This window comes from Lutra lutra, chromosome 12, assembly GCF_902655055.1.
Source record: "Lutra lutra chromosome 12, mLutLut1.2, whole genome shotgun sequence".
Taxonomy (NCBI): domain Eukaryota; kingdom Metazoa; phylum Chordata; class Mammalia; order Carnivora; family Mustelidae; genus Lutra; species Lutra lutra.
In genome coordinates, this window is record NC_062289.1 from 31,847,872 (window position 1) to 31,873,024 (window position 25,153).

General features: G+C 37.8%; 1 long non-coding RNA gene across 1 annotated transcript in view; it reads left to right on the forward strand.

The window, feature by feature from the left end:
• The window catches only part of LOC125082481 (uncharacterized), a 42,466-nt gene that overhangs the window by 12,144 nt on the left and 5,169 nt on the right, over positions 1-25,153 (forward strand). Inside the window, exon 2 of the long non-coding RNA XR_007121984.1 lies at positions 4,226-4,372. This is a non-coding gene — a long non-coding RNA (uncharacterized LOC125082481). The remainder of the gene's footprint in view (positions 1-4,225; positions 4,373-25,153) is intronic.

The following is a 25,153-nucleotide window of genomic DNA, read 5'->3' on the forward strand; positions in this document are numbered from 1 at the left end:
TAGATTTTCTTCTTGAATTTTAAGTTCTTTTATCTGAATGGTATTTCAAAGTGATAAAGAACATAGTGCCCATGAATGAGACAATGGGATGCAAATCCCAGCTTTGCTCCTTACTAGCTCTACATTCTTTGATTGTCTCTCTGTGTTGGTTTCCTCATCTGTAAATGGCTGTAGTTCATGTAGTAATATTGCTTGCATCGTAAGCTAGCTCATGTATCTTAAGCACGTAACCCAATGACTATTGCCTGATTTCCAAAAAAGTTAGCTATTACTATGTGCTACAACATAATAAAGGTGTTGGATTCTCTGACTTTTGGAGCCAGAACAGTGGCATTAGGTGGGTTTTAGTTCTAGCTCTGTGACTTGTTAACTGTTAAGTTTTTTAACCTTATTTCTCTAAACCTCAGTCTCTTCTATAAAATGGGGGAAATAATAAGTATTACAGTGCTCTGAAGATTAGGCCAATTTCTTATCACATTCTCTGATACATAAACAATGATTTGTACTCATTTCCATTTATACTAACATTTAATGATAGTGATTTTTGGACATGTTTGGCTACAATGTCAAAGGTCCAGTGCTAATAGTTTTGAGGAACAAAGTATCCTCTGACCTCAAAGAACTGACTAGCTAGCTAGGGAGGTAAGAAATACAAATCATCAAGGGCACCTGGGTGGCTCAGTCAATTAAGGATCTGCGTTCAGCTCAGATAGTGATCTCACGGTCCTGGGATGAAGTCCCATGGGGAGCTACCTTCCCCATGGGGAGTCTGCTTCTCCCTCTGCTCCTCCCCCTGCTCATGCTGTCTTTCTCTCTCTCTTTCTCCCTCTCTCTTTTTCTCTCTCAAATAAATGAAATCTTAAAAGAAATAAGTATAAATCATTAACAATAAAAATGGTATATATACCATGCAAAAGATGGGACAAAACATAATATGATTAACTTCAGTTGTCTTAGGAGTTCAAATAAAGCAATGAGGAGCAGAGACCTGTGATTATGTAATAAATGAAGACTCTTTCATAGAAATCCGTATCTGGGAGATGGCAGCAAGCAAGCCAGATTTTACCCCTTATGAGTCTTAGGGATTTTTCATCTTGTACATTCTTTGTAAGCACTGTATTGTAAGTGGAAAATGCAATGTCTTAAATAAAACTGTATTTAAAGTAGGCATCAAAAAATGTACAAAAAAATGAATAGCAGTTTTCCCCCTGCTCAAAATCTGAGACTGACAGATGTCCACATTGGGAAATCTGCTGTTACCATGTGCTAACCAAATTGGGCCCTGACCAAACTGAGCTCTTAGAATAGAATGTTACTTCCAGTTTATTTCAGGCACTTTGTGAGTTCGACTTTAATGACCCTGCTGCTGCCTCTCTTGCCATTCCCCACAGAAGCCATCCTGCCGTCTCCACTCTTATTTAGGATTTCTTCCCTTACAGTAGAGCATATATTTACTTTCTTTCAATCTCATTTTGTTGTTCTGACTCTTGGGTGACATAGAACTTTTTTTCACCTCTTTTGGTACTTGTGATCTTTCAATTCTCTCCCTAACACTATCCCATCTAGATAACTTAGCTCTGATATTAGTAAAATGTTCTCAATTTAAATGCTCAATCACTAGGTTATTTTTAAAGACTGTATGCCAGGAAAACTGAGGAGGGAACAAGAAAAGGCTGTTGATTTAGAGGAGAGGAATGCAAGTCTGTAGAGGTGAATGACTCTGTGTGTCTTGGTGAACTACCTGCCATGTTCCTCGGCTGGTGAAGAGGGGAGAAGTGGCAGTAGTCAACAAGAGACCAATTAAAGTCTGACCTCTTCACTGGCACAGGTCCTAGCTGTGGGTGTCTGGGCCAGGGGGTGGCCTCTAACTACCTCTCAACCTACGCAACTGGTTTAGAAGCTTCTATTCTGAGATTAGATGAAGGTTGGGGTGGAGGGGCATGCTGTAAAGACACCGTGGCTTGGGAATGGTTTTCAATAACATGGTCCCCTTTGGAAGCAGACAGTGAAGATGAGTAAAACCTTCAGGGAAAAAAGCAAGCAGAAGGTACTAGGAGGAAAAAGTGCAAAGAAGCAGAGTAGGCATTGCTGGTTTGTTTTAGAGAACAAGAGGCAAGAATTTTCAAGGACAAAGGGTGAAGAGCAAAAGAGGAAACAAATACACACCACACACACACACACACACACACACACACACACACACACACACACATTCCAGGGGGTTCTCTGAAGTTCTGTGCAGCAGGATTGACAGGTCCTTGTCTGCAGGCTGTCTTTGTCATCCAGAATCTATCAAACAGGCAGTTGCGAGAAGGCACTTTTCTGGGATGACAGTGTTAATGATTAAGGACTTTCTTGTTGAGTTTAGTTTTCCTGACAAACTGGTGTTATCATAATTAAATTCACAAACCTCCCTCCTACCTTTCAAATTACCATTGCATGAGGTTATTTTTTTATTTTTTTATTTTTTTCTGTTTGCTTCAGTTGCTCTTGGCACCTCTCCCCTTGAACTCCTTCCTCTGAAAAAAATTTCTACAGGCTTCGGGACTTTTTTTTTCCCTGAGAAACTACCTTGCTTTCTTAATCTGGCTGAATAGAAGTTGGTTTGCTAAATATTTCCAACACTATTGTGCTAGAAATTTCTCAGGCTGGCCAAGCGACCTGGTGTCAAAGGTGAACATCATGCAAGGCCACTACCAAATTTTCTGAAATCATATGCCTTGACTCTAAGAGCTTCAACCTTAATCATTAATTAGTTCTGCATTTTGACCCTATTGAGTAGGCATGTTATAGCATAAATTAGTAAGAATGATTGATGTTTTAATTTTAAAACAAGGACCTTACCTTCTAGATTTATTTCTAAAGACTTCAGATTTATATCCGAGTACCTTCCAACATGTTCCTTTTGATAGAATGAGGATGGTTTCTGTGAAGTCCAAACATCTGGGCTCCTGGCCTCTGCTCATTGTAGTTCTCTGCTTTCACTAAGTTTGTCCCAATTCCACCCTCTCTCAAGTACCAAATCAAGGTCTACCTCTTCTTCCTTTTTTTTTTTTTTTCCCTTTTCAAGATTTATTTATTTATTTGAGAGAAAGGGTGTGAGTGAGCATAAGGGGCAGAGGGGGAGAATCTTTAAGCATACTTCCTGCAGAGCAGGGAGCCCTTCTTGGGGGATCTAATTCATGACCCATGGGATCATAACCTGAGTCAAAACCAAGAGTCTGACACTTAACTGAGCCAGGTGCCCCAAAGTCTACCTCTTCTAAGACATTTTCTGTGACTTTGCCTAATTTTGACAGGTCATTTTAGATGAATTCCTATCTATTTATCTATCATGGTCTCTTTACCAATTAAATAGAGTTTTTTTTTTTTAATAGCACTTTTAGATTCACAGCAAAATTGATTGGAAGGTACAGAGAATTCCCATATACACCTTGTCTTCACACATGCACCCCATTTATTTTTCATTTATTCAGAACATTCTTATATTTTTATAGCCTTTTTGTATATATATAACTTTCATCTTCCTGTTAGGGAGGGTAGGAGTCCTGTCTTCTCTCAGAGTGTCCTGGGTATTTCTAGTGCTCAAAAATGGCATATTGGTTAGTAATGCTATTATTTTTTCTTAGTCGTAGAAAATGTAGAAATTTATGGTGTTTCTTTTGTTATATCTTGCTTTTCAATGTTTATATTGTTTTCATAATACACTAGAAATATAAACACATGGCTAAATGTTCATAATGTACCATATTTCTATCCAGATTTAGTGTTGGGGAGACACCAACCTGGTCTCAGCTAATCATTTGAAATAAAGAGCTGTTTGTCACAAAAGCACCTATTGCCCAAAAAACTGTAGTTGGTTCTCTTCAGATCCATCTGTCCTTTCCCATCTTCTGGAGAAGGAACATCAACTGATGTTCCACTCATGTTAGATGATGCCTTTGTATACCAATGATTATGCCAAATGAAATGAAAAGTTTCAGAAAGTCTTCTTGATCTCTGCTTCCTCACCTGAACAGGTCTCTTTAATCTATTTATGCCCAGAATAGAGGAAAACTCACTCATCTAAGAACCTATGACTAAGGGTATTGAAAGGAAACTTCAATAATATGATGCCCTCACAAGGGTAGGATCAGAAATGAACTAATTTTTGAATCTTATGCTCCTAATGGGGTAAAAAAAGAAATTCTCTATGCAGACAGCTCTGTTTTTTTTTTCAGAGCAGGAGTTCGTGAAGTAAGTCCTTAAAATCACATCTGTTCACCTTATGTGACGGGAAGGAGAGGCGACTTCTGAAGCAGGGTGATTGAAATGGAAATACATTCAAATAAATGGACTCTGGAGCTCCACTTTGTTCTAAATAACCTCTACTGTAAGTGATCAGCTTATTTGAAAGTATGATGGGTGGGCTATCGGGGCAAGGCTGTATCTGATTTTTTTTTTTTTTTTAATCATTAGTCTATCTTCCCTTTTTATTCAACCTTTTGGAATAAGGTCTTACACTCAGGGCAGAATAGGGGGTGGGGAGCTGAGCCTTCAAAGGATACTCTGCACATGTTTCTAATGGGTTTTCAAGTGCATTCTTCTCCCCTTGGACTATGTCTCTTTCACAACACCTAGATTTGAAATTTGCTGTATTATCTCTAGGTGGTCAGAAACCAAGGAATGCCTCTAAGTACTGATTTGTATATAAGAGGAGAAGAAATTAGATTTTTTTTAATCAAGAAAGCCATGTGCTCAACACCCTGCAGCACTAACAATTGCACCTTGCATAGCACAACTGGGTACCATGGTTGAGTGTATCTGAGCTGCATGGGAACAAAGGATCAGTTACAATAATATGTACATATTTGCATATGATCAGCTCAGATTTTTCCTTTGTAACCTCTGACTATACCTTAAATTAGCCTCAAGTTTTATTTAGCTAGTTCTGTATGTTGTCTCTGTCACCTGAATTGCCTCTTCTATATTTTTGCTCACTTGAGTGTTCTTTTTTCCATTTTATCAAGCAGAAAGGTAAAGAAAACTTTCCCCTTTATTGAAAACATTGTATACTTTAAGCATTATATTTAGGACTACAATCTGCATCTTATTTTATCCTTTCAGCAACCCTAAAAAATACAGTATTATCCTCATTTTATAGTCAGGAAATTTGAATGAATTGTCCAAGTTTATATAGCTTATAAGTGGTAGTATTTAGATTCCAATTCTTTATTAAGGCTCAATCTTTTTTCCTAAATCTGACCTATGCTTTTTTTTTTTTAAATCTATGTTTTATATATTCACAGATTTAGCTAGATTTTCAGTTCCTAGACAAAGCTGTTTGTCTACCCTTCCTCCTTTTGTGCTTTCTTCCCTTCCTCTTCCCTTGCCCTTTAAATCAGGTGCTTGTGGCATAAAATGCAAACAATCTAGATATACAGAGAGTGAATTTCAAGTCTCTTTTTCTCCTTTCCTATTCTTTTTCCCATCTCTTGAGGCAGCATTTGCAACATACTGTGTGTCTCTCTAGACAATTGTCCTTACGCTTAGGCATATACAAAAACATATGCGTATGTATTTATAGTAACATGCATATATTTTTCTATATTTGCACATACATTTACAGTTTGGATTGATATTTTTCTGTAAATGGAATTATACTGCCTATATTGTCATGAGACCTGATATCTTTCATGTAAGATATCTGTTCCAGTATTTGGTGCCATAATAAATTACCCCAGAACTTCGTGGCATAAAACAACTATTTATTATGATCATGGATTCTGTGGGTCAGAAATTTAGAAAGAACATAGTGTGGAAGATGTGTCTCTACTTCCCAATGTCTGGGGCCTAGAGGACTTGAAAGTTGGAAGCTGTAGTTATCTGAAGGTTTATTTAGTCATGTGTCTGAAGGTTGATATGGCTGTTGGTTGGGGGCCTTAGTTCCCCTCTACATGGGCTTCTCCGTCTGATCTCTCTGTGCGGTGCAGTTTAGGCTCCCCCACAGAATGGTGTTGGCTTCCTCCAGAATAGGTGTACCCCAAAGTAGTGAGAGCCAGGAGGATGCTGTGTCTTCTTATATGACCTTGTCTGGGAGGTCACACAGCATCACTTCCACTCAACACTGTAGTCGTAATTCTACCCAAAGAGAGGGAACATAGCCCCATTTCTTGGTAGGAAGAAAAGTCAGTGTCATTGTGAGAAAAGTATGTGGGATGGTAGATGTCCTTAACTTCCTGTAGGAAAGAAATAACAAAACAAATAATCTGCTACAATAGCTTAGATGTATTTCCATATCAGTCTGGAGTCCTGTATAGTGTTTTTAAATGGCTGCATAGTATTCTGTGTTATACAGGTACTAAAATTTATTTGACCTTCTGCCTATTAGTGAACATTCAGATGGCCTCCTTTTTTTTTTTTTAAAGATTTTATTTATTTATTTGACACAGAGAGAGAGAGCACAAGTAGGGGAAGCAATAGGCAGAGGGAGAGGGAGAAGCAGGCTCCCCGCGAAGCAGGGAGCTCAACATAGGGCTCGATCTCAGGATCCTGGGATCATGATCTGAGCCAAAGGCAGTCACTTAATTACTGAGCCATCCAGGTGCCCCGGCCTCCTTTTTTTCTTAACATAAAAAAATGCTGTAGTAAATATCTTTGTTAATGTAATTTTGGGCATCTGTGTATTTCTGTAGATATGTATCTTAGAGATAGAAATTTGGGGCCGAAATGTGTACACATCAGATAGTGCAAAATTGCCCTCTTTTGAAAGCTGTTCTAAGCTTTGTCTCAACAGGGTATAGATGGCCTATTTCCCTGTATCCTTATGAGGAAAAATAGTGATTTTTGCATATATATATATAGTACAAAACAGATTCTATAGGTTGTTTTTAATTTTTAATTTGCATTTTTAGAGAGATTAAATATTTTCTTCTAACTTTGTGATTATTTTGTGAATTGTCTATTAATATATTTTGGCCATTTTTTAAATTGTAGATAGAAATAATTTTTATATATTACAGATATTAATCCCTTCTTTGTTATATGTGTTGTACTTGACTCTAAGTCTCTTACTTTTCTTCCCCTAATATCTTAAGGGAGTTTATGAGTTGTGCAGTCATGTAAGTTGTGATGTTCTCCTCTATGCTTTCTGAGTTTACTCCTACAAAGGAAAATCTTTCCTACCCCAGTATTCTTCTGTATATTCTTCCAGTGTTATATATGGCTTTGTTTTTATATTTTTATATATATATTTAAAGATTTTATTTATTTATTTGACAGACAGAGATCACAAGTAGGCAGAGAGGCAGGCAGAGAGAGAGAGGAGGAAGCAGGCTCTCTGCTGAGCAGAGATGCGGGGCTCGATCCCAGGACCCCGGGATCATAACCCGAGCTGAAGGCAGAGGCTTTAACCCACTGAGCCATCCAGGCACCCCATATATTTTTATATTTGATTCTTAACCCATTTGCATCATATATAAGTGGGGAAAGTAAGTAATCAGAAAAGACCTCAAGCTTGTACCTACTGGTACATGTTTTCTCTCGAGTCATAAATGCTTAAAAGCTTCACACCTAAGTTCTTGCTCATTTAATACTTATTTTTCTTTTCTTCTCAGAAAATAAATTTAGTGGTTAGAGTGGGAAATGCTTTCGGTGATGTTTTTAAAGGTTAGGGATGTTGGCATTTTTATTTTGAACATGCATATTGTTATTTTTTAAATTTTTTAAATTTTTATTTAAGTTCCATTTAGTTAACATACAGTGTAATATTAGTTTCAGATGTTCAGTGTTGTGATTTAACACTTCCATACATCATGTAGGGCTCATCACAAGTGCACTCTTTAATCCCCATCACTTATTTCACTCATCCCCCCACCCACCTCCCCTCTGGTGACCAGCAGTTTGTAGAACATGCAGATCTTTATAAGAAGCTGGCTGAAGAGGGTGTGGTATTTGAGTAAGGAAGACACTTACTAGCACAACAGTAATACCTCTGCCCATCAACCATATGCTTTAGGTCTGAATTATCTTTTACCAGTTTGTGCTAGGAATAGAATGTCCTAATTTCTATTCTGGAGTCCCATTTCACTGTTCTGAGTTATCCTTTCAGTTTTTTTGTTGACATCAATAGGCCCTTGAGAGAATCACAAAAAATCTCTAATAAGGGCTAAAATCTCTTTATAATCAGGACCTTTAACATTGTTTTCCATCAGGGAAATAAGAACTCTGTTTTGTTGAATGTGAATGTCATTTTAACAAACATCTTCTGAGCAATGTTGTTGTCCTTGCATCATCATGGGAAAGGTGGTTTTTCCTTCATAAGCCATACTCATTCCCTAGTGAGGCTCAGACTGCTTCTCCTGAGGGAAGTTAGAAGGCTAAGTGGTAATCATAGCTATGGATCTCTTAGTACATGCCTGATGTTTCACATATACCTCTACCACCTTTCTAAAGTTGCCATTAATATCCTTATTTTCAGTCATGGGTAAATAAGCCTTTCATGAGTAAGGCTCTGAAGCTTAAATAGTGTGACCTAAGACATGTAGTGAGAAAATATCAGAGGTAAAACTCCAAGTCAGCTCACTGTATTACATATTGCCTCTCCTACTCATGGACTTGGAAATTGTTATCTCATGCCTATAAAAATGAAAATGATATAGAATAGCTACTGAACACACTATTTTAAACTTTTTACATACAATAACTCAGTCAGTTTTTGTAAGATAACCACATGAGGTTGTCATTATCTTCATTTGCAGATGTGGAGCCAGAAATTAAGCAGCTAGCCTAAATTTTCTTAGCTATTAAGTAGTAGAGTGGGATTGCAAGATAATATGGTTCAAAAATATAAACGTATTTAATGGAGTGGGTTAATTCATGAATTACAGCTCTGTAAACTATTATTACAGGGATGTTGATCTTGAGGTTATGCTGTTACACTGTGTAATTGTTGTAGTGCCCCTCCACATGCCCCACAGTGCTGCTCTTGGAGGCAGAGTTCTGGCCTGGATGGATCCAGTATGTCAAATGTGCATTATTCAGTTCTGAAGTTAATCATAAATCTGAACAGAGGAGTCTACTTAACTCACCCACAAATCTGCTTCAACTCGAGCAGCAGGATTCTCACCCCTTCTGAAGCATCTAATTAATCTGCCTAGTCTTCTCACTGTGGCCAGATGAACACAGCCTTGGCAGAGCAGAGAACCACCTCTAGCCTCTTGGAATGTGGGAAGGAGACAGGGCACCCTGGAAAGGACTTGTTTTGGAGGTCAGCAGAATTATTGGCAAGCAATTTCTCTAACAGAGGGAGGGAATTTGGAATTCAAAAGTTTCTCCATTCTAAGACTGCACACATTACAAGGAGGTAATGTCCAGTCAGGGCTGATGGTTCAGATACCCCATTTATAGCCTCAGCATGGGAAAGGCCCTGAGGCAACACTACTGCTGTCAACTCAACTTGTGAAAGAAGGTGTGGAGGAGCAGTTACAGGATGTTGCTTCTGGGGAAATATCTCCAACTGCAGACATCTGGTTCCAGAATGAGTGCCCATAGAAGAAGAACAGTGAGTCAAGGCAGTGACAGGAGCCATTATTCTGTGGCTTCAGCCCCACATTCTTAGAATCATAGCCTTTCAAAGCCAGAGTGGCTGTTGTCCAGAAATCTCCACCTGGTGAGGAGGAGAAGTTCTGAAAAAGCAGAAGTTCAAAAAAACCCGAACAGGTTGCATAAGTTTGTATAGGAATTAAGTGTAAAAGTAGACAAGGGACCCACCAGGTGCTCAATAAGTACTTGATTAAACCACCAGTTTTAACAAAAGCTTCCTGAAGGATCAACTCTGTTCTGCATCAGTCTTCCATTGTTTAAAAAAATTTGAACCCTGCTAATTATAGCATAACACATATTGGTATTTAAAATCATGGCCCTGGGGCACCTGGGTGGCTCAGTGGGTTAAGCCGCTGCCTTCAGCTCAGGTCATGATCTCAGGGTCCTGGGATTGAGTCCCACATTGGGCTTTCCGCTCAGCTGGGAGCCTGCTTCCCTCTCTCTCTCTCTGCCTGCCTCTCTGCCTACTTGTGATCTCTGTCAATTAAATACATAAAATCTTTTAAAAAAATAAAAAAAATCATGGCCCTGTGTTATAACAAGGCTGTTAAATATTATCAGATTTGTTAAAGATTAAATTATATCCAGCAGAATCTCTGGGTCAAAATACTTTTTTTTTCCTAAAGATTTGTAATCCCTATAGAGCACAAAATAATTCAGTTAATCAAAGTCTGATGACTAAAACAGTCCATTCCAAGCAAATTGTGCAGACAGTGAAGTTTGTTAAATTTAACCTGCATTTGGGATCCTCTGCTAGATGACATATACACAAGATGGAATAAATCTGGACACCTTTTACCATATTCTTTCTTAAAAAGAGACCTTCTTCAGGTATAACCATTGATATTTAAAAAGTAGTACATATGGCTTAATTGGTTTTGATATAAATTTAGTTCTAACAATGGCCCAAAATAAAATTGAGTAAAAGTATATAGAAATCAGTTTCTCCTGTGCATGAAGGGCCAAGCTGGTCTAAAGGTTTTAAATGCCCGTAAAATTATAAGGTGCCTAGAAAGGTTGAGAAAAGTCCTTATAATAGAGCTATATTATTGGGAAAGATTCTTTGCTCCTCTCACCTACAACATGTATCCTTCATCCACATATTTCAAGCCAGCTTTCTATATTTTCATTACTTCCACAGGAAGAGACTTTACCCTTTTCTTGAGGGCACAACCCAGAAGTTGCCAACGTCAGTTGTTAGTATTCCATTGATGAGAACCTTGCCATGTGGTTGGGAAAGGTAGTCCTAGTTAGATGGCCAGTTGCCCTGCTGAAAATTCAACTGTCATGTAAGAAGGAGAGAATAGATAATGAGAGATGATTGGCAGTCTTCCCCATGAGACTCTATTAAATAAAAGTTATGGGTATTATTTCTTTCTTCGTGTCACTGACAGCTTCTGAGTATAGGCCATAGAGCTGTCTGTTAGCATAATAGAGATATCTGTGCAACTGGCCCTTGTTCTGATTCCATGGCATTGAATTCAAAATGTACTTGGAATAGACTATACTATCCTAGAGGCTGAGAGAAATACATGAAAAACTGTGGTTGAGGGTCTGTATAGTCCTGCATTGAACCCTGTAGTCATGGTGTATAGGCATGATCCATGATTGCTGCATGTATCTGACCCAGATGATGTGATCTGTTTGTATCTATCTGCTCCTACTGAGAGTCTGGTGGGACTCTTTTACTGACTCAGATGTCACTATTCATGGTTGTGTACCCTGTTAGTTGAAGTTCTGAAACCTTATACTTCATGTATGTTGCTGAACTTTCTGCTCTGGGTCTTGAAAATGGTTACTTCCTCCTGTGTCCTTTGGTTAAGTGTATTACTCCGGATTCTCCAGAGAAACAGAACCAATGGGATATCTATATAGATATATAGAAAGAGATTAGGTATACAGATAGATGAAGATATATAGAGAGAGGACAAGTCCCATGAACGGCCATCTGCCAGCTGGAAGCTCGAGAAAGTGGGTTGTCTTGTTAGGTCCTAACCTAAAGTCCTTAGAACCAGGGGAGCCAATGGTGTATGTCCTGGTCTGAGTCTAGAGGCCCCAAGAGCCATGAGTAGAGATGTCCAAAGGCAGGAAAAGATGGATAGCCAGCTCAAGCCAAGAAAATTTTGCCCTTATTCTGCCTTTTTGTTTTATTTAGGCTTTCAAACAATTGGATGATACCCACTTACATTTGTTGAGGGTATCTTCTTTAGTAAGCGTATCCACTGAAGTGCTAATTTCTCCTGGAAACACTCTCACAAACACACCCAGAAATACTTTTTTACCAGTTATCTGGGCATCCCTTAGCTCAGTCAAATTGACACATAAAATTAACCATCACATTAAGTAAATCTGTTCTGACCCAAGTGGTGTCTGTCAAATGTCAGTCTCATTTGTCAAGACTTTTTATGTTCATTTGCACAGGTTTTTGTTCTTACAAAAGAGTTGGTGGGAGGGAGCTCACAGTGTGACTTTCTAAGTACAACTCTGAGTCAGGTGATCCTAGGGTTCTTTCTTTTAGTTTCTCTGTGGAGCAGACTTCTGTATAAACTCTAAGGACAGGAGCAAGTCTGCCTGTCCCAGCCTGCATTTAATACAGGATCTGCCATAAAGTAGAAGCACAGGAAATATTTGTTTATTGAATTTGTAGTACTCAAATATAAGAACATTAGAGAAGTTACCCTGGAGCAGTATTAATGCCCTTTTAATACAGCTTTTTGTTTCTGAACAAGAATTTGACTTCATAGACCCTAACATTCCTTTAACATGGATGTTAGATTTATCCCTTATCTGTCTAAACTTTGCCAGAAGCCTATTTATACAGGTAAGGATTTTTAGTGTGTTTTGTTTGAAAAACAATGCTGATTAACCCAGTGCTCTTCTTACCCCAGCATTTTGACAGTGATGATATTTGAACTCTCTGTAAATAAGTCAGAATTCTACCAACTGATACATTCTAATCAATGAATTTTTACTGAGAAAGATTTTTGAGAGTGACCTCAAAACAATTTAATACCTTGGTCAGTTTTCTATGGAGTACAGCTAAGCCATTTACTTTTTCCTTATTTTTCTAGTTCTGTTTTATTAAAATTATTTTCTTCAGGAACAATTTTCTATGCATAAAGTTTATAATAATGATTTGCTTCATCAGTCATCTATTAAAAAAAATCTTGCAATAATGCTTTTGCCAGTCTGAATTTTCTTTATGGCAGTTATTTCTACCATGTCCAATTTTCCTGGATCAGATTCTTCAGATCAAAATTTGGGAAAGAAAATTATATTCTTCTGTCAATTTTTAGTCAATAACACACTTTTCTGTAATGTAGTTACGGCCTTGTCAGTTTTATTTTGCAATGATTTTTTCTACTAAGTCCAATTTTTCTTGGTCAATTTAGCAGTTTGGAACTTATTAACATGGTGGGATTTTAGAAGATTACAAAATAAGGATTCATGTGGGCAAGTGCTAATTTTCTTTTAATTTTGTTGTGTGCAGTGTTAGCCTTTTTCAATTTTAACTTTGTTGTTGTTGTTGCTTTTTTAGTATTTATTTTTGGAACAAAAATCCATGATAGGTGAAAGGAATTATATGGTGTAGTCAAATGATGGGGTTAAAATGGTAGCATTCTACCTCACCTAGAAACACCTCCAGCTCTGATGGAGAAATAGGGGTGGTCTTTCTTACACAAGGCTCAGGGTAATTATTACTTTATGAGTTTCTGTGTAGCTATCCCTGAAGATAGAACTGGAAATGTTCAGACTAAGAAGGTGATTTTATTTCAAAATAAGAAAAAAAATGTCTATCAACTAAAATGGTGCAAGTTGAAATGGAGTTGGTGAGCTTTCCCCTAGTACTCAAAAATTTGGGTAACAGTCTTTCAGAGATGTCATTTCTGTATTTTCTTAAAAAGCTCACATGAAATAATATCTTATCAATTTATACTGCATGTAGTTTAAGGGCAGATTTGAGTTTTCTCACCTTTTAGCCTCCATCTTTTTAAATTGTAGACAACTAATTGGTTTAATCTAGGTCTTTTATGATAGGTTCTTGTTTTCTCTTCTGCTCCACTTCATCTCGCCCCAACCCAAACCCAGATCCTGTCCCTGGATCTTTGAGAATGTCGCAACTTCTACTTCTACTTCTCTGTCTGCTTCTACCCCGCCTTCCCTTGGCCCTTCTGTCCTTGGCCTTCAGAATTCTGTTCACCTCTCAGTAGCTCTGAGCAGGCTGTCCACTCCGGCCTTCTGAAGGCAGGCTAGGTACTCTTTCAGTGTTACTCAGATGTTTAGCAACAAATGGCATTGGATCATCTGGATGACTGACTGATTTTCCTCAGTTTTATTATGAATGTATTGATGAGATCCAAGCAGACAGGTATGACATACTATGCCAGAATTACACAAAGAATTTCGTGTGGCTTAAGTGAGGCCTGGTATGCAGTCCTTCTGTAAGGGCTCCCATGCTTGTTGAGGAATCAAATAAATCTTTGTAAACATTTAGAAAAATTATAGGACACTGATTATCCAAGTACTCCATGGGTGTTATAATAAAATTGCTATAGAAGTTTACAAAATAAGGATTCATGTGGTTAAGTGTTATAAAAGAAGGTTTAGTGGAAGAGGTAGAATTATTAATTATTTATAGGCAGCTTTGATATTTGTGCTGTATTTACCACAAAGAGAATTATTGTTCAGGAAGTCTTGCCAGTGTTTTGCTTTAAAATTTATTTTAGTTATAACAGAGTAAGCTGTTAAGTTTTCTGATGGCCTTTGGAGTGTGTGACAATCACACACACATACAAATCCTCTTTTTGTAAAAGAGATATTAGAAAGTCTGTATTATAAAGAAGGAAATTGAGAAACTGTGGCTAGAACTCTGGTCCAGAGCAATAGTGGTTGAATCCTAAATTTCCTAGGGGAGCTCAAAAAACAATAATGAAGAGAAATCCCAGCATAGGATTCATTCATTCATTCCTGTCACAAAGATTCGCTGAGTATCTGTGATGTGTCAGGTGCTGTCCTAATTATTGGGGAGGAAGAAATGGACTAGACAGAATGTAGTAGGGACTTTTCATGATTCTAAGTGGAAGAAACATCCACATTTCCCCCTGCTCCCATTGCCTATGTATAATACTCATTCTGCCTCCAGCTCTGCCTTGCATGTAAAATGTTATTTTGTCATGAAAGAACAAGTGAAGTGGCCTAGGGGAAGGGTAATGGGCCTTATAACCTCTCAATGTCCCATCTAGCTTGAGCAATCCATGATGCTCTCCAGCTCTTCATGAGCAATAAATCTGGAGGGCTGGTCATCTTTCCCTGGTCTTCTCCATGTTATATTGGAGCTGCAGCTGTTCCCCTGCAAGGCTTGCAGTTGACCATCATTTAATAATGCCCCTTTGCTCTGAACCTGTGATTGCTCACTTAAAAAAAAAATGGATCTGAAAACCCATATGGGGGATTATTCTCACTTTATATGTATATATTTTCCCTCGAAGGTGGTAACATATGGAGGAATAATTACAGCAAGATTTTCTTCTGTCATTATCGTATTTAACAATTTTTTCCCCACATGGAATATTCATTTTTAAAATCCTTGGCCAAAACTCAATGTTGTCCTTTTAAATGACTAAACCTTTGTTGAGTTCTCATGTACTGTGTAATATAGGCTTAGCTAATCAGCCTCACCCGGCTCATATATCATAGCAAAGTGTTTCTCAGAGCAGCTCAATTTGGTGGCAGTGATGATGAAACTGTTGAATTTAACAGGCCCATTTCAGATGTTCCCTTTCAAACTGCAGCTGTGATGTCTGGGACACTAAGCAACTTCCCCTTCCACTCTTTTTCCTTCCTCCTGTATACCAATTTTTCTTTCTCTTCTTCATCCTCCTCTTCCTTCTTCCTACTTCCTCCTTTTTCTCTTCTTCTTCCCTCTTTGCCACAACACAAAGTAGGCAGATAATACATCCTTGCTGATAACGGTCTTTAACTCATAAAGTGTGGTACATTATGTAAATTCCCTGCTTCTAACCGTCTGAACTCGAGTCAACTTTCCCTAAGAGCTATGGTATTATCCCACAGGAAGGTTGGGACCAAATGGGAAGAGTTTCCCACCCTCTCTTATGATTTAATCCTGGTTTACTTCTTCTGTTTTGCAGAATTTTTCCTTACTGCTACAAATGGACTGGCCTTCTCAAAATCTGCAGCCTGAATGTGGTGCTTGCTTAGCTGGTTCTTGCCATGTTCCGTACTGTTATTAATCAGCTTTCTCATGGATAAAGTTTAACCTTCCTAAGGAATAAAAAGAAAGGTAGCTCATGGTTTTGAACTTCTGTTGTAAGCCAGGCAGTGTCAGAAATCATCATGTACATAAGTTACCTCTTTTAATGTGAACAACAACCTGATAAGGTGGGTTTCATAATTCCCTTTCTGAGTTGAAAAAACTAAAGTTCAGTAGGATTTGAAACCTTCGGATATTGCAATTTGGACTTGAACTAGGGTTTATTGACTTCAGAGGAAATGCTTGTGTTTCTAAATAAGTTTGTTCCCAGCCATGTTACCTGAAGACATAGACTTTTTCTTTTGAATTACTTATATAGCATAGCCCATTTATTTAGGAAGTATCTAAACATTATTGTAACTACTGTATTCTCCAATATCCCAGTAATCTCAAAACAGGTGCCCTCCCCAAATAAATATTGATTAATTAACCCCCTGATTGATTTTTGCATAATCTTTAAATATTCCTAGATATCGTAAATTTTTTTTAAAGATTTTATTTATTTGACAGACAGAGATCAAAAGTAGGCAGAGAGGCAGGCAGAGAAAGAGGAAGGGAAGCAGGCTCCTTGTTGAGCCAAGAGCCCAATGAGGGGCTCAATCTCAGGACCCTGGGATCATGACCTAAGCCGAAGGCAGAGGCTTTAACCCACTGAGCCACCCAGGCGCCCTGTAGATAATCAAAAATTTTTCAGATACATGTACTGATTATCCATAAAATCACCATGTTCTACCTATTATTTATCAAAAAAATATTATTTGTTATCATGCCTCTTTCTGGGTTTCTTTATATTAACTTTCTCCATTTCTATATTTTTAACACTGATCTTATATTTTATAAATCTGATTTCAGTCCTTATCACTGTTAGGGATTGGGGGGTGGTTTGTGCCTCATTATACCTCTAAACTCTCCTCCCTCTGGGATTATTGCAGGAGATAGATACACACAATTAACCAAGTAAAAATGCAAGACAAACTATTATTCTGCTGATAATTGTGCTACTATTTCCAAATTTCCAGTGCAGTGCTCTAAGGAAAGCTGCACATGACTTGGATCAGGGTAGTCTATGCTACTTCTCTCCTCTCCTCTGAATCTCAGATAGTCAGGGATTGCCAAAGTGGTTTTGAATGCAGAATGCTTCCCAGTCTGTTCTTCCTTGCCCTAGTTATAGCATATGGAGTGAAGGAAGTTAGAGAAGAGTAGAATGGTGGTTTCTAGGAAGCAGGCCCTAAATACTCCTGCTTGGCATATTAACCATGTAGGGAGTCAGAAAGGCAGACAAGATGCAGGATGGCTGGGTAGGTCCAAAGAAACAGATCCTGCCCTGGAGGTTTAGCATGTGGGGCAGAAGTGGGAGCTCTGTCCCCAACTGGGGCATTGATGTGTAACAGGCAGTGATCTTGATCACTAGTAAGAAAAAAAAATGGCTTTATGTTTCTGACTCTTAGCAATCAGATGAGAGCTGTTCTTCCTTGTTAGAAATTAATGAGGATGATAGAAAGAGGCCTGAGTGAAAATTTCCTTTACAGTAAGCACTAATCCCAGTGTTCTCTGTATGCTCACAGAGATTCTTCAAGAGTTGGGTATTTTAGAGGACAGCTGCCTTGTTCTCCTTTATAGAGCAAACTGCATTTATTTGTTTTTATCTGTTTGCTTTTGAGTAGGGGATGGAGAGAGCAATAGTTATGCACTGATCCTTCAGGTGTAGTAGCACAGTGAACTGTAACAGTGGGGATTTTCCTGTTCAGCAATGGCCAGGTCATTCCAGTCTGCTGTCCTTTAGTAAAGCCCGGAAGGCTAATCCTTGTTTATGTGTGTCATTATAATACTGTATTATAGGTGGATATTATTCTTCAACAGTGGATTAAACCGTGACTAGAGAAATAAGCCAGATCGAAGTCGAGGAGAGATGGCTATGTAGATTTGGAGCTGTGACTTCAAGAATTTGTGGCACGACTGAGGTTCAGGACAGCCACTCCTTGATTTCTCTTGTATCCAGGCCTTGGCTTATGCCATTTGCCTTATGTTCTTTGTCCCTCCTGCTGGCTATCTTGAACTCAGTAGCCCACATTCCCCTCTTGAGTCTTTCCTGAGCATCTCTTTTTCTGCTGCTTCATAACTTATCCAGGCTGGACTGGGGAACTCCCACTGTGTCCTTCTGAAGTCCCTTTCTCATCTCTAGCTTGTAACTGCTTATTTAATTGCATTCCCCCCACCCCAACCTCCCTTGGCTGTGAGCCCGCTAGGGCACCTCCTGGAATGGGGATTAAGGTTTATAGAATACCTTCAGCTTGCCAGACATTGTGCCAGACGTATCCTATCTATTATCTTAATAAATCTCTATACCCTGCCCTGTGAGGTTGATTTTATTATCTTTATTTTATGGATGGGTAAATGGTGGCTTAGAGATATTAAGTAGCTTGCCCAAGGCCATTAAGTGGTAGAGCTGAGATTGGAAACCGGTTTCCTCTGACACTCCAGCCCGTGCTTTTCTGGTGTCACCCTTCAGATCCAATGGTAAGAGTTCATGGGCCCCACTGATTCGTTCATCCACAGCTGGATCAATTAGTGTTGCTGTCTTTATTTCCCTTTTCTGACCCATCAGGGGCACCTCCAGCCACAGCTGAACCTGTTGACACTTCCCTTTCTTGTATCAGCTTCTGGGTTTCTCCTGCTGACTAGAAGATTTGCAATTCGAGTGACAGAGAGTGACTGATATCATCCCTACTCATTTCGCTCTCAAGGGTTGGGCCTGTCAGCAGTTGGTGAATAATATGCTGGCGATGGGCACTGATCATAAATCCTTCCCCATTAGCTGTCATGGTCATACTCACCTCCCCAAGTTGTAGAGTTCCAGATGGGCCATGTCCTGCACTTAGGCTTTAAAAAAACCCTTCACTGCTTGGTCATTTGATTTTTCACTCTGATCCCCTACTGATTTGCATTCCTGTATTCTAGGAGGAAAATGTGGACCATTCATAATGGAGCACGTATTCCTTTCTATGCTTATCATGAATTGACAGTCATCAGATTAGAAAAGCAATTAGCAGCTTTCTTTTTCTAGATATTGAGTCAGAAAAGAGACCCTGTTTCTGCTTGTTTGTTTTTCTTGCTCTTCTCTGTTTCCTTTTTTTTTTAAATCCTTTATCAATCACTCTTTTGCCAAATCTGTTGTAACAATAATTTATGCTCATTGAGTGTTTCAGAGGTATCTGGCTCTGGTGGAAGAGCCTTAGGCAGATCAACTCATGTAATTCTCGTTCCAGCCCTGTGTGGTAGGAGCACTGTTATCATCTGGCACTATTACCATCTCCATTTTAAAGAAGGGAAAATGGAGAAGCAGAGTTCAGTAATGTGTTGCCTCACACTGCTTTGGGTAGTGCATGCTGGGTTCAGACTGGGGCAGCCTGGCTTCAGAGTCCACCTGCTTCCCTCATTGTACTGGTTCTTTTATTCTCTGGGTCACACTAGAGCCTAGGAAACCAAAACTTTTGTTTGGTGACATATTCTGGGTAACTTAGAATAATAAAATATTTGTTTTGCTTTAATAAACATCTTTGAGAATCTTTCTAAAATGACTTACTTGACTCTGCTCTAATGAGTTAAGTCCTCAGGAAACTGTATTTTTATCAGTGTGAGTGAGGGTCCTGCAGATGCATAGATTCATTCTGAAACTCTACTTAGAGTTCAGAGGAATTTCCAGGTAGATGGAGAAAGTACTGGAGATTCAAAGAGTTTCTCCATAAAACTGGATCTAATTTAGACATCTGACTTTAAAAATTAATTTCATATTTCCATGTACAAACTTTAATGGGCCCACTAAAATAATAGATTTCTTTATTTTGACAGATTAGTTTGTAGCTGGCCACAGAGTTGATTTGATAGCACTTTTACTCCAAATTACCTTTCAATATGAATTAAATAAGTATATATACTCTAATGGTGGGATAGAAACATTTTCTAAAAAGCCATTAATTGATTATAGTACTTCAGGGTACCTTAGATGTCCTATATTTTAGCCGAAATTAAAAATCGCTTTACCACTTATGTGCATTTAAAAAAAATTTATTTAAATTCAGTTTAGTTAACACATAGTATATTACCAGTTTCAGGGATAGAAGTTAGTGATTCGTCAGTTGCATATAACACCCAGTGCTCAATACATCAAGTGCCCTCCTTCATGCCATCACCCAATTACCCCACCCCGCTTCACCTCCAGCTACCCTCTGTTCATTTCCTATAGTTAAGAATCTCTTGTGGTTTGCCTCCCTCTCTGTTTTTATTTTATTTTTCGTTCCCTTCCCCTATGTTCATCTGTCTTGCTCCTTAATTTCCATATAAAATCATACGGTATTTGTCTTTCTCTGATTAACTTACTTTACACATGCAAAATTGATCAGTTGCACTTTTTTTTTTTGAAGATTTTATATATTTATTTGACAGACAGAGATCACAAGTAGGCAGAGAAGCAGGCAGAGAGAGACGAAAGCAGGCTCCCGCCAAGCAGAGAGCCCAATGCAGGGCTCAATCCCAGGCCCAAGCTGAAGGCAGAGGCCTTAACCCACTGAGCCACCCAGGTGCCTCTGATCAGTTGCTTTAAAAGTACTTGTGTGCCTTTTTCTCTTGGGGTCTGATGCAGCATGGGTCATGACTGTAAATATCTGCTCTCATAACTTAACACCATTCTTTCTCTATGTCTTCAAAATATCAAGCACCTATGTCATGGAGGCTTGTAGATCGAACACTGTGGAAGCCAGAGGCAAGCAGTGCTTTGGAGTATGGGAAGGATTTGAGCAGAGAAAGGATATAGTTAAGATAAAAGACAAATTAAGTAGCTTGTCAGATCTTCTCTAAGAAGGCATTGATACAGTTAATTTCTGCAGTAGAGCTGGGGTCCATTTCTTACTGCTCTTCAGGTTCCACATCATGATTCTGGAGGTACACACAAAGTGCCATGGTGGCTAGGGAAATTTTATAATATTAAGCAATTTATATTATTTTCAAATTAGTATGTATATAGTTTTAGTTATATGTAACAAACATGAAGAGTAATACTGATTCTTTACCTTGACAGTTAGACAGACATTGAAAGCTAGTAGTGAATATTTTTAATAAATATTTAGTATATCTTACTGTATTTTCAAATTATTAGATCAATTAGCTTATGAAGATAATAGTTCCAAAAGTTTTATACACTAATTATTACTGATATTGTACCTTTTAATTTTTAATACTTTAGGAGAAAACTTTAGAAAATAGACATGAAAATATTTTTATGTTATATTTATATTTGGTCAAAATATATTAAAATGTATATACTTTGAATACATTTACATTTAAAATGTATAGATCATTATGTTCAATAAAATCCAAATTATGTGAAAATATTGGTAACAATAAGATTAGTAATTTTATTAAAATGAAGTCAAGAAATACATTTGGTGTAATAAATATGTAACTTATGAATTATTAACATAATTTTAAATATCACAGGTCTATCCATAGAACATTCAGACCTATAATTATAATTATTAATAATAAACTCAGCCATCTTTTATATGTTGCCAAATTTTAGTCATAAAAAAGTACATATATTTTTGACATTGTGGTTTGAAGATACATTTTCCAAGGGAGGAGGGAGTTTAAATATGGAGCTCTAACTGTTTGTTGCTTGATTTATAACTTTTAAATATTATTTAGTCATAAGGTATGTGGGCCTTTAGTTGCATTCTTGTCCTGAGTCCTGCAAATGTGATACCCTAGGGCCAAGGATTAATCTCTGGAGGGCTCAGTCTGCTGTTTATAATCTAGAGACAGTGATCTCTGGTGGCTGTGGTGAGAATTGATATGCACATCATGGCACTTTGTAAATCCCAAGGCACCATTCCCATATTTAAATTATTATTGTCTGAAATCACTGACTAAAAACACTTTTTTAATGAATGAAAATCTATTTCCACGTAACGTGGAATGACAGAATCTTCAAGTGGAAAGAAACCTTTCAGATAATATAGAACACTTCTCTTTTCTTCCCTCTGCACTTTCTGAGACAGCCCATCTTATTCTTTGATAGCTCAGTTTTTAGCGAGTTGAAACGTACCCTCCTTTCATCTTTGTAATCTGCCCTTATCAGAAGCATCATTACTGCTACACCTTTTTCTTGCATGTTACCTCTCGCCTGCCTTGAAAATTGAGATAATTTTCAAAGACATAATAAATTGCAATTTAAAGACACTTCCAACTCTTGTGAGTCTTACTTCCTTTAAAAAGCACTCACCAGGGCACCATATCTCTATTTTCCTTGACATCACATTCTCTTCCAAAATACACATATCCAAGTGCTCCTCTCTTTAATGTTATGAATTCCAGGTTGACACGATCACTTTCTTTCCTTCCTTATTTCTTTTTAAAAATTTTTTTTCATTTTATTTTATTTTATTTCTTTTCAGTGTTCCAAAATTCATTGTTTATGCACCACACCCACTGATCCTGCCTTATTTCTAAACTATTACTTTATTATTTTTTATCTGTCAGAATTAAACCCAGAATAACAACTTTCCTATTCGCTTCTTCCTCCTTCAGAGCAACCACATTCATCAGTAAGACAAGCTGAAGGTGTATCAGATACTATACGTGTAACATAACTATATCATTTCTTTTGTTGATGAAGATTGTGCATATATATAAGCAGCCTATGTGGGGGAATTACTGAAATGCTGCATTAGTTTTCATTTCATATAACTGTGAAATCATCCGTATTCCAGTCTAGCAGATGTCCTGAGCAAAGAGAATTGAATGTAGTAGGAGTAATGGTGGGAGTCCTATGATGAGTTAGAGAGATTTCTAAATATTTGTTTTAGTAAAATTCCTGCCCAAACTTTGAAATACTGTTTTTTTTTTTCCCCTACAGAACATTGTATCCAAACATCTCCGTGAAATAAAGAAAAGTACGATTGTATTATATAGCTGACAGTGTGTATATAACATTAACTGCGTGGGATAGCATTGAAGCAGTTTAGAGTGAAGTTATGGAAGCTCATATCCTCCTCCTCCTGCCTCCCTTCCACATTATCAAGTGATAGATCATTTGAAGTCAAAAGTAAACCCTGTTGAGTTTCTGTATCCAACTTAGGGTTGTACCAGAATTAATTATACCTTCTGCTACTTTGCAAAGGATTGTCATCAATAAATTCTAATAAACAGGAGTAGAAAGATTTTATTCATGCCATTCCAAAGAAATTAGAACATAGTAGCGTTATTTAGCAATGCAGATGTTATATTACTGTGTTGTTCATATGAAAATGGATATGACATGGAGAAGTATATCAGAGGAGTAGGAGAGAGATTTGAACTGGGCTACTCTTTTGATTTTGCATATTTATTCATAATGCAGAAGTTGCTCTATGGAACCTCTTCTCCTAAAATGGATTACATATATTTGGGGCCATATTCTATTTTTTTAAAATACTTAAATACTTTTAAAAGTATTTTTTAAATACTTAGGTGTGTCAGTACCACCCTGGTACAATATTTATGAATACTTTCTTTAAATTGTGCCTTAATTGGTTTAGTCTCCAGAATTGTAAGACATGATGCTAATACCTGGTGTCCAAGTGAGCAGGGGAGATAATGATGTGGTGCTGTTGGTTGGCTGCTGGGGAATGGGCCCAATATACATGGTCTGAAAACAGTAATTACACTGTGACTCTGATTTGTTGTTTTGGGTATAATGTTGTTTTACCAGTAGATCACCTCATTTTCTATTATGATTACTCTGTCAGGACCATATCCCGGTGCACATATTTTATTTTATGTACTCACTAGCAGTATGCCAAAAAAAGATCGATGTTAACCAACTGACTAAAGAAGTAAAACAATTAGATGACCTCGATGCATGCATGTGTGTGCACACACACACACACACACACCCCATCTCTCTCTTTTCCCCCCACTCTCTTTCTGTGTGTGTTTCTTGCTTGAAATATTCATCGCATTATGGTCAAAGTGATTTAGGGAGTACTTTGAATTATCAATATCATGAGCCAGTATGATGATTCTTTCTTTAGTGGAATAGTCAGACCCAAGTATTTTATATGTTTTGAAAAGAAAGATAAAGAGTAATAAGTTTTTATGGATGGAGAAGTTAATATCTTCTAAGTTAATAGGATCAAAAAAAGAAAGGGATGCCTGTAGTAACTTTGCAGTTCATTTTCAACTTGGCACAATAATTATATCCATCTTCAGAATTGGTACAGGTCCTACACACTTTCCACAAAACCTTATAACTTTATACTCTAAGCTCATCCCCACTTTACATTATTCCTCATCTCATCAAGCTCAGAACATGACATGTCAGTTTCAAGTTTTTCTAGTTCCATCACACTTGATTCCAATATGCTGATTCTTCCAGACCAGTCCTCCCATCTAGTCCCTGCCTATTTTTCTATCTCCACAATGTCCAAGGACTATTTTATAGGTTATAGATCCAGTGGCAGTTCTCCCATGTGTCTCTTCTATGATTGATTATACCTAGCAACAAGGACAACCAAATATTGTATAACATTTTATTTCTGTGTCAAAATATTTTAAAAATTTCTACAGTCTCTAAACAGGTGAGAGAAAGTAGGAACTTTGTTGAAAGATATACTCTACAATTTCAACCCCTTAATGACAGCTGTAACCAGTCAAAACAATGCATAGAGACCAAGAGCCTCTCCTGCTATCTCCAGATTCTCTCAAGACTGTGGTTCATCTTACTGTGGGCAGGCAGCAGGCAGCATTTCTCCTTGTGTGTCCCCGTGATTGTGGTTGTCAAGCCGATAGTGACCACTTTGTCAAGATACCCTGAGGAGGAGATGCAGCATCTGCCTTTTCATGAAGTTTCTGAGGGTGTATCTGTGATTTTTACAGATTTTACCAGCAGTTGTGCCCAGGTGGCTCACTTTTTTGACAATGGAATCATTCTAATTAAAGATTCAGGGTCACCTTGTATCATTGTAAAGATATGATAGAAAGTCTGAAATTTCTGCAATTAAGCCTTCAATTAATTTAGTCAGTGGGATGGTAGCCACCATCCAAAGGGGTCTTGTTATACAGTTAATAAAAGCCAAGAGCATGGGAAAACTCCAAGGCTGGAGAGATTTTCTTCTGGCTGTGTTTTTGTTACTTTGAGTCCCAAATTCCATCTTCTCCCTGATGCCTACACTGACCATTTCAACTTGCCTACTTGAAGCTTTAAAATCATGTACTGCCACTCAGTGATTTTGCCCTTCTTACATATTGCACATATGCCTAGTTACC